This window comes from Leptopilina heterotoma, unplaced genomic scaffold (assembly GCF_015476425.1).
Source record: "Leptopilina heterotoma isolate Lh14 unplaced genomic scaffold, ASM1547642v1 Lhet_92, whole genome shotgun sequence".
In the NCBI taxonomy this organism is placed as follows: Eukaryota; Metazoa; Arthropoda; class Insecta; order Hymenoptera; family Figitidae; genus Leptopilina; species Leptopilina heterotoma.
In genome coordinates this window covers 792,467-807,942 of record NW_025111199.1, presented here as the reverse complement: position 1 = coordinate 807,942, position 15,476 = coordinate 792,467, and the positions used below count along the sequence as shown (strand labels likewise).

At 31.1% G+C, this 15,476-nt stretch overlaps 1 protein-coding gene across 2 annotated transcripts in view; it reads right to left on the bottom strand.

The window, feature by feature from the left end:
- The window catches only part of LOC122512037 (four and a half LIM domains protein 2), a 279,184-nt gene that overhangs the window by 49,225 nt on the left and 214,483 nt on the right, over window positions 1–15,476 (bottom strand). Inside the window, exon 1 of one of the 2 annotated variants that reach the window (XM_043627647.1) lies at window positions 14,758–15,107. The exons of the other annotated variant lie outside the window; for it this stretch is intronic. The gene's annotated coding sequence lies outside the window, so the exon portion shown is untranslated. Of the gene's footprint in view, window positions 1–14,757; window positions 15,108–15,476 lie in introns of those variants that run through there. 2 annotated transcript variants of the gene reach the window in all.

Sequence of the window (15,476 nt, the reverse complement as noted above, 5' to 3'; positions counted from 1 at the left end):
TTAACAAAATAATACCACATTTTAAAAAAAATTAATAACTTAAAAGCCGTTTACAATAAATTAATGAAACTTACACTGATTACACAAAATTGTTCACTCTTTTAAAGAAAATATTTGCAAGATTGTAAATTTAAAAATTTCATATTTTTAACCTTTAGACTGCCGGGGTTTGATCAACTTTTTTAGACATAATATATCCACAAATATTATGATTATATATGACGTATATCCTGTGCCAAGATCCAAACTCACATTGAGCCTATATTTAGGCTTTCCGGCGGTTAAAGTTTTTGTTTTTTTTAAATGCATCAAAATCTATCAAAATTGGTTACTCGGGGGTTTTTGAGGTCGCTGATTACGAATATGACATCAAATTTTCAAAATTCAAAATGGCGGATCCAATATGGCGGACAAATTTTTAACATACATCAAAATCGATGGAAATTGGTTACTCGGGGGTTTTCGGGGTCGCTGATTACGAATATGACATCAAATTTTCAAAATGGCGGATCTAATATGGCGGCCAAATTTTTAAAAACTCATTCGATTCGGTTGAAACTTGTTACTCGGGTGTTTTTTAGGTCGCTGATTACGAACATAACATCAGATTTAAAAATATTCAAAGTGTAGGTTGTAATATAATTACAAATATAACATCAAATTTAGAAAATTTTAAATGTCTGATCTTTTATGTTAGATAAATTTAAAAAAATTAAAGTAGTTTCAGATATTTTGTTCGTGGGATTCGAGGTTTTCTATCACGGTTTGTATATCATATTCATAATCAGCGACTTAAAAAACCCCAAAGTAGAAAATTTTATTCAATTTCGATTAATTTTTTTAAAATAATTGGTAATATTGCATCCGCCATTTTGAATTTTTTAAATTTTATGTCATATTTGTAGTCACCGACCCTGTAACCGCTGAGTATCAAGTGTCAAACCAATTTGTTCAATAACCTCTAATTAGTTATCTAGTGAATTCAATCTATTTTTTGGAAATCATTCTGTGTTGCATATTTGCTTTTTTTAAGTTCAACGATATTCTATAACACTTTTTTAGAACACTGAGCTCATTTTCTAAGCTTCTCTGGGTTGTGGAAACAACCGATGGTAGCTTTAAAACTTTGCTTTTTGGCATAGTACTCTGACCACTTCAGCGAATAATCTTTGCTTTACCACCAGTTTAGACAATCAGTTTTAGACCACTATCAAGAATAGACGTTCTGCTCACCATAATTTTAAAAAGTTTGTAAGAGTATTTTGCTTCTTATTCTACCTTCGTTGTCGATCCTTTCCGTAGGTTTGAAAATAGCCTCTTGTTTTTTTCAATCCTGTTTGTAAGACCTTATACACTTTTTCCACTCATTTCCTATACTATTTTCCATTCCTGGTAATACGCGGTAATGTTGTAGGCTAAACTTTCTCGTGTATACGTCTATACTAAAGACTGCTTTATGTATGTTTAGAAAAGCATACTTTTGTAATATGTAAGTAGGACATATCGATTATTTTGAGTTAGCACATATCCTGATAATACTTTTACTCTTGATTTCTCTGGAATAATAATTACGTTGAAAAACTAATGGATCCTGAATCTGTAGCCTGGAGTAGTGGTGAATCAGAACCTGATGAATTTGATGATGAACGAGATGTGACAGGTGCATCTCAAGCTGCTGATATAGACATTGATATCGATGTAGACATTCCTGATATTCTCTACGACGCTTTTTTTTACCCTTCTGTAAAAGATTTCACAAGTTCATCTGGTATCCGCGACACTGTTATTATTCCTGGTAATACTCCAATGAACTATTTCGAAAATTTTTTTGATGTTCTACTTTTAGAAATGATAACACAGCAAACAAATCTTTATCAAGTACAAAATCCTGAACCCGTACGAATGAAAATGAAACCATGGGAACTACTTACAGCAGATGAATTGCGAATTTTTCTTGGTCTCACGACCAATATAGGACATGTTCGGAAAGGTAGTCTTGACAGCTACCGGAGCACAGATCTTTTGCTGACCACTCCACTGTATGGCAGCATAATGCCTCGAAACAGATATTTGCAAATTTTGCGATTTTTGCATTTTGCAAACAATAATGAAGGAGAGAATCATCCACTAAGAAAAATAAAGCCTATAATTGACGATCTTAAAAAAAGGTTTTCTGATACTTTATTGCCAGGAAAGAATCTCTGCATTGATGAAAGTATGATGTTATGGAAAGGAAGGCTGAATTTCAAACAGTACTTACCATTAAAACGAAAGCGATTCGGTATCAAGCTATTCGAACTAGTTGATTGTTAGACAGGATTTTTACTTGACTTCATTGTATACACAGGCTCGAATACTAATTATGAAAAGTTTGGTTGAGCATTACTGGCGACATTGTAGCTCATTTGGTAAGCCATATTTCAACAAAGGTCACGTGATTTTTGTTGATAATTGGTATTCATCTCCAAAACTAACTGAATTTCTACATGATCAAAATACAGGCATTTGTGGAACTGTCAGAAAAAACAGGAAAGATATGCCAGAGATAGAATCTAAATTAAAGAGAGGTGAAATTGAGGCTGGACACAATGACGTATGGTTGGTGATAAAATGGATGGACAAGAAGGAAGTTTACATGATCACAACAGTGCATGAAGCCACATTTTGTTCTACTGGAAAGAAACATTGGAAAACTGGAGAGGATATAATGAAGCCAACTTGTGTTCAGGAGTATAATAAAAATATGGGAGGAATCGACAATATAGATCGACAGTTAGCTCTGACAGAAACGATTCGAAAATCCATGAAATGGTATCGGAAATTATTTTTCCACTTAGTAGATTTGTCATTAGCAAATGCTTATGTATTGTAAAACAAAGACACCGATATAAAGCTTTCCTTTCCTGATTTTCGATTAGAAGTGGTCAGAGGTTTACTCAAACTTGAAGATGATCATCATTTATCTTCAATTGAAGATAGTAATTTTTGACTAAAAGGACGTCATTTTCCTATACAAATTCAAAAGAAGGATTCATCCAAAGTAATACAGCGTCAGTGTAAACTCTGTCTGATGAACATAACAAGAAGGCGTTCATCATACGAATGTAACATCTGTCATGTAGCTTTATGTGTTACACCGTGTTTTCAAACGTATCATACAAAAAGTAAATTGCCGTAGAATCCAGGTAAAATGTCTAACAAAGTGTTCTGAGTAGCATAACAAAAAATAAAGGTAGAAACCTATAAGAATATATAAATAAAAAATTTATAAAATAAAAAAAATTTAATAAAAAAACAAAAAAAACAAAAAAGTGAATAAAAACAAAAAAAAATTTAAAAAAATTTAAAAATAAAAAAAAATAAAACAATGCAGTCTCAAAATCTCTCTACGTCCTCGTCGTTGGCTCTGGGTAATGCTGAAGGAGAGTTACATAAAACATATTTGTTGCCTATGGCTAGCCATATTTCAAGCGATTATGATCCATTTTGTCAAACTCATGTCATATTGAATTTTTAAAATCTAAAGTCAGATTCGTAATTGAAAATCCCCGAGTAACAAGTTTCTTGCAAATTCGTTAGTTATCTTAAAATCGTCTGCCACATTGGATCCTCCATTAAATTTTTTTTTAATCTGATGTCAGATTCATATTTAGCGACACTGAAAACCCCCGAGTAACAAAGTTCAAGCAAATCCGATCAATCTTTAAATATTGTCCGCCATATTGGATCCGACATTTTTAATTTTCAAAATCTGATGTCGGATTCGTAATCAGCGACCCCGAAAACCCCCGAGTAACAAGTTTCTTGCATATTCGTTAATTTTTTAAAAAATTATTCGCCATATTGGATCCGCCATTTTGAATTTTCAAAATCTGATGTCGGATTCGTAATCAGCGACCTCGAAAACCCCCGAGTAACAAGTTTCAACCGAATCGAATGAGTTTTTAAATATTGTCCGCCATATTGGATCCGCCATTTTGAATTTTCAAAATCTGTTGTCGGATTCGTAATCAGCGACCCTGAAAACCTCCGAGTAACAAGTTTCATGTGATTTAGTTTAATTTTTCTTTAGAACCTATATTACGGTTTTCCGGCAGTCTAAAGGTTAATAACAATTTTATAAACAATTTCAATTACTTATGCGTTTTACCCCTCCAATTACAATGAAACTCATAGGAAGTGTACTCAAGTAGTCTCTTCTTAAAGCCCAAAAAAAAATTTTTGGTATTTTCAATTTGGAATATACAAAACAAATTTTTTATTAAAAACGCGCGTCAACTCCACAGAGGAAGAAAGTTGATTGTCATGGACAATTCAGTCTAGAGGTTACAAATAAGGGAAGTGTTCCGGTTGTGGGCACCCTTTTGTTTTTGCCTCATAACATTTGTCCATGTGCATATTATACAAATATATGTGTACGAATTTAAAGCTAGAGGTCTAAGGTGACTGTCAGTGAAGGAATTAAATTGATTCCTTTAAATAAAAAAGTTTTATTAGAAATTTAGTGAAATGGGAATTTTTTGACAAAAAAAATTTTGTACCCGGTTGTGGGCACCCTTGAAAAATCCGCTAAAAATGGAAAAATATTAAAGGAAACCAACACAAATAAAGAAGAAATGAAAGTTTCTTTATTTTAAGAGAATTTGCCGGGATAAAGAACAAAAATGATGACACGTTTTCACACTATGCTCATCGCTAACAAAAGCATAATGCTTGCATGTGAAGTAGCTAGTACGCATACCATAACGCACTTCTAATGCACTGAACGGCTATATTCATCGCATTTAATGGAGTTTGCGGCTGTCACTTTCCTTGGCAGAAAGTTTAGATAGATGAGACAGTAGTCCACATCATTGTCAGATGGTAGAGCCTCTTTAACATAAAAGGTGCCCACAACCGGGAATGACAGTCATTTTTTAAAAAGACCAACACATTTTGTGATGCAGGATTTTGGTTAAACACGAAGGTAAATCACAAAATATAATGACAACACTGCAAAAAAAAATTAAACCCTTCTTTTCTGAACGAATCTACACCCATATGTTGCTCTTCGAAAACAATACAAAATTACTTTTTTATTTATTTAATGCAAATTTTCTTTATTATGCTCACAGCTATTACACAAATGCATATATTTGTTTCGTTATCAATACGAAAAGTCCGTATTGTCAACGAACACGACTTGCAATACTTAGATCAGTAAAGTCTGCTTGCCGTCGAAGTTTACGTAGGGGTGCCCACAACCGGCGCACTTCCCCTATTATTTGTTTTTAATAATTTTTTTTAAACTGAAAATTTATAAAATTGAGCATTGATCTGTGGCGGTAGAATTTTAAAAACTGTTAAAAAAATTTTTTATTTAACAATATATATGAACAAAGGAAAAAGAATTTACTAAATATTAGTTAACAAATGTGTAGCATTCATATTTTTTTAAGTTAAGATATCACATTTGATCTGATCGGTGCGCAATATTATAAACTTTCATTTTTAAAAAAAATTATTAAAAACAAATAATATTTGTATCCTCTAGACTGAATATTCCATAACAATCAACTTTTTCCCACTGTGGAGTTGGCGGGCGTTTTTAATAAAAAATTCGTTATGTATATTCCAAATTGAAAATACCAAAATTTTCTTTTTGGGGCTTCAAGAAGAGACTACTGAGTACACTTCCTATGAGTTTCATTGCAATTGGAGGGGTAGTACGCATAAATAATTGAAATTGTTTATAAAATTGTTATTAAAAATATGGAATTTTTAAATTTACAATTTTGCAAATATTTTCTTTTAAAAGAGTGAACAATTTTGTGTAATCAGTGTAAGTTTCATTAATTTATTGTAAACGGCTTTTAAGTTATTATTTTTTTTTTAAATGTTGCATTATTTTGTTAATGGAAAAACAATAACAAAAAATTAAAATTTCAAAAAACGGTTAAAAGTGTTTTTTTATTTTGTTGTCAACTAACGATTTTCATAAAAGTTTTAACATTTTAGAAAATCAATGAAATTTTTTTAACCTAGTTGAGCTGGTCTGACCCATACTATTTTAAATATTTTCCCAAATATCTTTTTCTTGTATGTGGTTAAGACAAAGATAACTAAAGATGTTTAGTAAGTTTTTGATCAAGTCTAGTGACGTAAAATGTTTATCGTCTTTCGCCGTGGAATCGTGTGGTAGACGTATGACTTAACTTTTAACTTCAGATGCAATTAAATCGATTTGACGAAAGATAGTGTCAATGCCACTTAATAAAATGATTACGGAGTTGGACAGTGATTAAAGAGTGGTTGTTGCAATTTCGTAGCCGACTATTGTTTAAATCGTTTCTTTCGTACTTTCAACTAAGTTTATTAAATTTATTAAATTTTTTCATTTATTTATCAAAAGGTTAATAAATTTTTAGAAGAGGATACAATAGAGCGAGAGAGTGGAGTTGGACTTCAGAGTAGGTTACAAAATCTCGTTATATATCGAAATTTAACGAAAATGAAGGAAAATTGACCAACCAATCACACCCAAAAACATATCTGCTGCTTTAGCCTGCCAAAATCGATGATCGGATGTATAAAATGAATTATGGTTAGGATCTTGGAAGCAAAAATATCAGTGGTTAAGTCGTGAACATATTTTGAACTTCGCTTCGGGTGACTAATCACCCCAATTTTCTGTTCTAAAGTTAATAAAGCTTGGTATAGTAGAGATTTTTGTATCAACTGTATTTCTAAATTTCATGTTCTTTTTTTGTTTTGTTTAAACAAAGTTATGGAACTATCCGATGAGCCAAGAGACTTGGTGAACGTTTAAGGGGAGGTTCCCATTGCGGGGGTCAAAAAAATCGATTTTTTTTTATTGCATTTTTTGAAAGCTATATATATGTAGAATATGTGTGTAAATCGATTTTTTGATCCGAAGCATATTTTCGTTTCTATAGCGTCTTGAATTCATCCGTGTCACGAGCGCTGAGTACCGCTGAGGTAGTAAGTTCGTCGCGCGGTCTCTAATCATTTATGTACATGTATAAATGTCACGATCGGGATTTTTATACAAATAATTTATTAGAGATGTACAAATATATAAATATTTATATATATATATATAAATAAATAAATATATATATATATATATATATATATATAAATTAACATTTTAAGTCGGCTTTTTTCAATCAACGAAAGCTCAATAATTTAACGCTATATTTTAATGTAGAATATAAACTAAATACTTATTGTTAGCAATATTTATATGTTATAAAAAAAATTTATTATTTTATTTTTATTTTTTTTATTTGTTTAGATGATTTGATAATTTTTTATCAATTTTTAATTTACTAAGTCGTAGCTCATATAGGCAGCCAGCCGCTCTGGACTCCAAATAAATCTACTAATTCATAGTTAAATATTCACTAATAGTAAATTAATATATAATAAAATAACAGATAATTAATTCTAATAAAAATAGTTTTACTTTAGTTGATTAATTAGTAGCACATTTTTAACTACGAATTAGTTGATTTTTAGGAATTCATATTTAGACATTATCTTTTATATCATTGTAATTAGATAATGCACACAACAAAACTAGAAAATTTTATTTAATGAGAAAACTTTAATTCTAAGGTGTGTTCATTGACTAGTGATGTTTTTCGAGTATCTCTCTTTTACTAGTGATGTTCTTTGAGTATCCCTCTTTTATAAAAAAAAAGAAACGATAACGTTGCATTCATTTGTTTTCCATGGATGTTTTATAAGATGCTTGATTGTCTTACGGCACTTGCAAAATAACCTAATTCGAAGTGCATCATTAGGTAGTATTAAATAACAAACATGCCAACAAAATTAGGCCGTTTCAGTCACAAACGTTTAAATCGACAAAAAAGAAAATCCTTTCAAGGAAATCAGTTTACGTCCGAAACGAATGACACGTATGTGAGTACATCATCGAAGAAGCTAAAAAGTTCCGATTATGACGGTATTAAAATAGACATTAATAGTAATTATGTGATTTGTCATTTTTTAACTATTTTTAACTTTCTGAGTGAATGTTTAGTTTGTAAGTCATGTCATAAGGATGTGAAATTCTCTCGTATCTCTGCATCGGGAGTCGCTTTCAAGTTAATAATTAAGTGTTCTTGTGAGACCCGCGAAGTTCCATCCAGTCCACGTGTAAAAACCTGTTATGAGGTAAATCGGCGCCTCATGTTTGCGTTACGAATTTTAGGACTTGGATACCACAGTTTGAATGTTTTGTGCTCTATTATGGACATCACTCACACTTTCAGTCATAATATGTACTACTGTTTTCTATCAACTCTTTTGACTGCTACGAAGACAGTGTTTGAACAGATTCAACGAAGAACCGTCAAAGAAGAAATAAAGCTGAACACTGAAGCCGGTAATATCCCACTGCACCTAAGTGTTTCTGGTGATGGGTCGTGGAAGAAACGTGGATTTTCGTCGTTGTTTGGTATGGCAACATTGATCGGTAAATTTTCAAAAAAAATCATTGATCTTGTTGTAAAATCTTCCTTTTGCCAAGCTTGTGCCAATTGGAAATCGAAACAGGGAACTGTAGAATATACTACATGGAAATTAACACATGAAGAAAATTGCACAGCAAATCACGAAGGTAGCGCTGGTAAAATGGAGGTAGACGCAATGAAAGAGATGTTCGGACGATCAGATGAATTATTGGGTGTAAAGTATGCGATTTATATTGGAGATGGAGACACAAAAACTTTCAAAGCTCTTCTCGATATGGATCCGTACGACGACCTGAAAGTACAAAAGAAGGAATGTGTGGGACATGTGGAAAAAAGATTGGGTACTCGGATGCGTAATGTAAAGACTAATGTAAAAGGACTTGGTGGTAAAGGAACAGGAAAATTGACGGATAAAGTAATAAAGGATTTGACGTTATACTACGGACTTGCGATCAGAAGAAACTCCGATTCAGCAGCAAAAATGAAGGAAGCTATCTGGGCTACATACTATCACAAAAGCTCCACAGATTTAAACCCGCAACATCAATTTTGTCCCAAAGGAGTTACGAGTTGGTGCAAATGGCGAGTGGCTGAGGCTGAGGGTACGCTCAAGAACTTCAAACACGAACCTCAACTTCAGGTACAATGAAAATTGTTTTTATTTATTACAATGGTAAATATTTCATATATATATGGTTCACTCTTAGGAAAAAGTGCAAAAAGCCATCAAACCAGTATATACAGCTCTTACAGAAGATGATTTGTTGGAACGATGCGTCGGTGGAAATACCCAAAATTCTAACGAATCGTTCAACTCAACTGTATGGAAAATGGCTCCAAAACATTTACACTGCAGCAGTCAAACTGTGACTATTGCAACTTACATGGCCGCAAATATATTTAATGAAGGATGGTCTTCGATACTAAAAACAATGAATGTTTTGGGTATTGCTGTAGGTTTGGAAGCCAATAATCATGCCCAAAGTACAGATGCTACTCGAATTAGCAAAGCGGAGAACAGTTTGAGCAGCAGTGCGAGAGCAGCTCTTATTGCTAAACAGCAACAGCGGATTGCGCAAAATGAACAGTTCGAGGAAGAAGAAGGGGTTTTATACGGTGCTGGCATAGCCGACTAAAGTGGGGTATGAATAAATGATGAATAAACAATTTTCCGCTTGTAATATTTAAATTCAATTTTACCTTAGATTCATGTTCAGCGTCGGCGAACAACCTTATTTGTAACATTTAATTAAAATCGTTTAATAAATAACTTTTTTACTAGTCATATTGGATCTGCCAGTCTAAATTATGTAAATCCGAACACAGAATCGTTATCAGCAACCTTGAAAACCCTTATATCTCAAAGTTGGTAAAAATCGTTCAAAAAATTATTTTTTCTTCTACTATATTGGATTCGCTATTTTGAATTTTGCAAATCTGATATCATATTCGTAATCAGCGACCCCAAAAACCCCCAAGTAACGAATTTCAGTCAAATTGAATCAAATTTTAAAAAAGTCAACCGCCATATTGGATCCGCCATTTTGAATTTTGCAAATCTTATATCATATTCGTAATCAGCTACCCCAGAAACACCCGAGTAACGAATTTCAGTCAAATTGAATCAATTTTTAAAAAAGTCAACCGCCATATTGGATCCGCCATTTTGAATTTTGGAAAACTAATACCAGATTCGTAATCAGCGACCCCAAAAACCCCCGAGTAACGAATTTCAGTCAAATTGAATCAATTTTTAAAAAAGTCAACCGCCATATTGGATCCGCCATTTTGAATTTTGCAAATCTGATATCATATTCGTAATCAGCGACCCCAAAAACCCCCGAGTAACGAATTTCAGTCAAATTGAATCAATTTTTAAAAAAGTCAACCGCCATATTGGATCCGCCATTTTGAATTTTGGAAAACTAATACCAGATTCGTAATCAGCGACCCCAAAAACCCCCGAGTAACGAATTTCAGTCAAATTGAATCAATTTTTAAAAATATTACCTAAAAAAATGTTTACAAAACTTTAAACGCGTTTTTCTCAAAACAAGATTTTTCAAACTGGTGGGCAATGTAGCGTCTAAACGAATCAACCAATCAACTTCGGGTTTTCGGGTAATTAAAGGTAACTAAATTCTGCTGGGGTTATACCTATAATATGCTACAATTGTTAACAATAAAGATTTTTTACAAGAGGTCAAACATGAAAAAATAGTGCAAAAACGCAGTTTTTTTTAAAAAAGTGTCCGCCATTTTGACATTTATTTAACTTTTTAACTATTTGATAGGTATAACCTATTCTTTAGGATGTCCTCTTTATAAAAATTTTTGAGTTTTTGTTTTAGACTCAAAATTGCGCAGTGTAGACTGCCCACCGTTTTTCCTCTTTAAAAAAACATTGTTTACTAGGTGCGCCATAATGGCCGCCATTTTGAAATTTTTCGAAAATGAAATATATGTTTTAAAAGTTCAAGGAAGTATCTTCATTTACAAAAAAAAACTACATCGCTAAGTCAAAACCATTCCTCGCAAAAAATTTTCAAAGTTTGTATTGATTTTGGCCTCCGCAATGGGAACCTCCCCTTAAGATAAAGTTTAGGAAGTGCTTCGAAATACGCTATCAAAATAAGCAAATCAGGAAACCAAAATTCTTTTAAAATAATCAAGGACGCTACGAGAAAAAAAATTACAAGACATAATAGCTAACAGAAAACTGGAGAAAACCGTCAACAACCAAAGAACAGCAGACAGCTAAAACGGAATGGCAATTCTAGGCAATTGGGAGATTACACTGCCTAGAATTGTGCGCATACTACAAACCCGACCAATCTTAGATTCGTTGAGGTGCAACTCTGGAATCTAAAATTATGAGAGTCATTCTATTCATCCAATAGGTGCTTTCAAGGTTAAATAGAATGAAATCCAGCTAGTTTAAAATAAGAGTTAACAGAATCTCATGTGACAGGGTTCTTCCTGGATAAAAGTGAATATTAAATTGCTCTGTGCATATTAGATTCTCTGACATGGAAACTCGACATATTTTTAATATCATTCGAAGAAGGTGGCGATAACTAGAATTGCAAGGGCTTTGTAACTTTTATTAAAAAAGTTAATATACTTTTAAAAATTTAAATTTAATTTCATAGAGAAGCATTTCTCAACTATTTATTTCTTTCGAGTATTAAAAGTTAGTGCTTGTATCTTTTCTGATTCGTTTTATTATATTTTTATTGAAAAAAACTTTATTAAAAACTATTGAAATTGCCTTTTTCTAGACTAGATCAGAAATATTAATATTTAGTAATGGAAAAAATTTAATGCGTTTAATTTAAATAAATTCTAAAGACCATGGTTGTCTCAAAATCGTTTATTTTCTTATTCCTTTATCTGTTGGAATCGTAATGTACAATTTAAGATTTAATTTAATATCTGGAGAGACTCTAGCACCGCAGATTAATAAGTTGAAATATTTTAAAAACTCTCAAAACACATTTTTTAGATGTTTTCTTTTACTTATTTTAAAATCCAGACATGTTGAATATTTTCTTGATAAATTATCAATCTGTCTCAAGAAATTAAACAAATTTCTATTTATATTAAAACAATACTAGGTATTACTTCCTGAAATCGTTATTGTAGAAGCCAAATAATTAAAAAAATGTTTAAGTAGTTTTAAAAGTAGTCTAATAAAAATAATCTTACAAAGCGACATTTATCTAAATTAACCCCTTCACAGTCCAGTTAAAAATCGCTTGTGGTCCAAAAACGGACGGAAAAATGTTTACAAAAAAATATGATTTTATCATATATAAGGTTTTATAGGTCGCCTAATTCGAATTTGAGGTCAGTTTCTTAAAATTCAAAATGGCGGATCCAATTTAGCGACCTTACATGACGGATGATTTTAAAATTGATGCGTTTCGATGGAAATCCATTTCTCGGGGATTTTTCGGTCGTTGATTACGAATCTGATGTCAGATTTTCAAAATTCAAAATAGCGGATCCAAAATGGCGGACGAGAAAAGTAAAAATACATTGGATTTTCTTAAAACTTGCTGGTCACCATATTGGATCCGACAGTTTGATTTTTGAAAATCTGACATCATATTCGTTATCATCGACCCCGAAAACCCCTGAGTAACAAGTTTCAAGTGAAACTGAAATTTTTTACTTTTTTGTAGTCGTTATTTTGAATATTTTAAATCTGACTTCAAATTCGGATTGATCGACCCCAAAAACGTTAGTATATACTTCTTCTCTGAAATCGAATAATGTTTAATATTTTTTTAAATGTCCATAATGTGGCCACAGACGCAAAGGTGGCACGACTTTTTGTGGCTATATATGGACCATGGACTGTCAAGGGGTTAATGCGAACGCTTATTGTAAAATGTAAATTTTCATTATTTAAACATGTAGGAGAATAAAGTATGACTTAGGAACAATTTATTGCTTGTGGTCAGTAACAACCCTACTGAAAATTCCTATATGAGAATGCTCTTGGTGCATTTTTGGCTTTAATAACAAATATACAAAATCTGACTAAAATATTTAGCAAATACCTTTAGGCGGTGTCAAAGTGGATTGGATTTTTGCATTGAGCTTCAATCAGAAAATCGTATCGACTTTAACATCCCCTTAAGGACATCTTCAGACCCAAATAGGCTAAAATACTTTTGGCGATGAGAATAAATAAAAAAAATATACTTAAAAGTTGAAATATTTTTTTACGTAAACAAACGTAGGGTCAAAACGTAGTGTTCATATTTTAGACACCACAAAAATGAACAGAATGTCACATAACTTAGGACATTTATTTAAAATGTTTTGACATTTTGACATTTAGCCCCAGTCTCCCCTGCTGTGACAATTTTTTATGTGGTTTTTTATGTAACTCTACATCGATTTCTACAATCAATCTAGGATTTTTTACTTGTAGAATCTCATATAGAAATTTTTAGTAAGGAAGTCTCTTCAGTTAAGCAGTAAAAAATGTCTGTTTAAACATATAGTGGAAAACGTGCCATTTGTTATTTATCTTTTTCTAATCAACAGACAAGTTTATTTGTCATTTTATTATTATTATTAAAGTTTTAATAAATCCTTTAAAAATGGGTGAAATTTAAAATCAGTTTACGTTGTGCAAGTAATTCAAAGATGTCCACAAACATTTTATATTCATATGTGTTTATAAACATATATATATATATTAGTGCACAGACAAACAAGTTCATAAACATACTTTTACGAAAATATATAACACATAAAAAAAGGCATGCGTGATTGACGTTATATTTTCGTGACATTTTTTTGCGACGTCACGAAATTTATGGCAAGTGTAAAACGCCATTATGAAAATAGATCTTGAATATATATGAAGGTTATTAATTAAAAAAACAATTAATTTTCAAATTAACAATATAAGTTTTTAAAACTAAGAGTACAATAATTTTTATAGCACTATTATATATTTTAAAATAAAAACCAATCGCAAACGAAAATACATTTTTAACATCACAAAATTTATAAACATTGTAAATCTTTACAAGTATTAATATGCAGTAAAAAAATTTATTAACGAAATCAGTTTTTATTAATTAAGGTGTAATTAATTAATTAATTCATTATATTTAATTAATTAATTAAGGTGTAATAAATACTAAAACATTAGTTGTCTTTATTGTCAGTTAATCCTCATTGTGTATTTTCATTACAAAATATACAAACTAATCTCAAATTCTTTGCTTCTTTGTTACCTTTCTTTCAAACCCGTCACTTATTTTTATGTGAAAATTTATAATTGTATTCTTGTTTTTCAAAACTTATATAGATTATCTGCAAATTAATTTTTTTAAATAATATAATCTTCGTATATTTCCAATTCCATTTTCGTAGTGGTGTATTACGCATAACATAAATTTTGTGACGTAGCGGGAAAACGTCACGAAAATGACGTCATGCAAGCATGACATTTTTTGCATTTTCGTAAAAGTATATAATGTATACGTATATAAACATACATATATATAAATTTAGTCCATGGAATAATTCTTTGCACGCGATATATTCAAATAAAAAATTCGCGTATTAATTATAATAATTCTCTTCTTATGTACCTACAAAATTGTAATAATTTTAGTCACTATTGTATTCTATATTATTTGTTAGGTAAGCATGAAAGTGCATTGAAGGGTATACATGTCGACGACAAATGAATATTTTTGAGAAATATTTTTAAAGTAACTGCTACTTCAAAACAACAATTTACCCAAAAAGCTTGACTTCCCCTTGTATCTGGCAAACAAATTTCTTCTGGTAAACTTATTGAATCCTTTCGTTTCTCTATTTCTATATTTTTCGTGCTTTTCACATTTCTAGATTTATCACACGATATTGTGCCGTAAATAAACTTACTGTTTACTTGATCATTCTTATCACAAATTAAATTTTCATTTGGTAATTTATCTTTTAGAAAACTTTTATTTTGGCTTTTATAAGTAATGCATAGATTTTTATATTCTTCATCTTCCAAGATATTATTAAATGTAATGTTCAAATCAATGTTGTCAAGAAAATTTGGATTTAATATATTTGTCACCGAACTTATTTGCACGTTAACAGGTTTCGCATTCACTTTACACTGTTGACTGGCATTTACGTTCTTATCAATTAGGTTATATTTTGATTGCATAGAGATATTATGTACTGTTATTTCATTATCTTTCAGATTTTTCGTTTCTTTATTAACGTTAAAATATTCTCTTTCCGGATATATAATTAGGTATTTTTTCTTCAGTAATTCATAAATTTCACCTAATAATTTAGTCTGTTCCAAAAGTTTTACATCAACTTGTCTATTACTTAAATTTTCTAAAAGAATGTCCTGAATTTTTGTACTTCTTACATCTTTTAAATCCTTATTTTTATACACATCTATATTCTGAATGTCAAGTATATCATTAAAAATTAAATCAAGTCCAAAGGAAC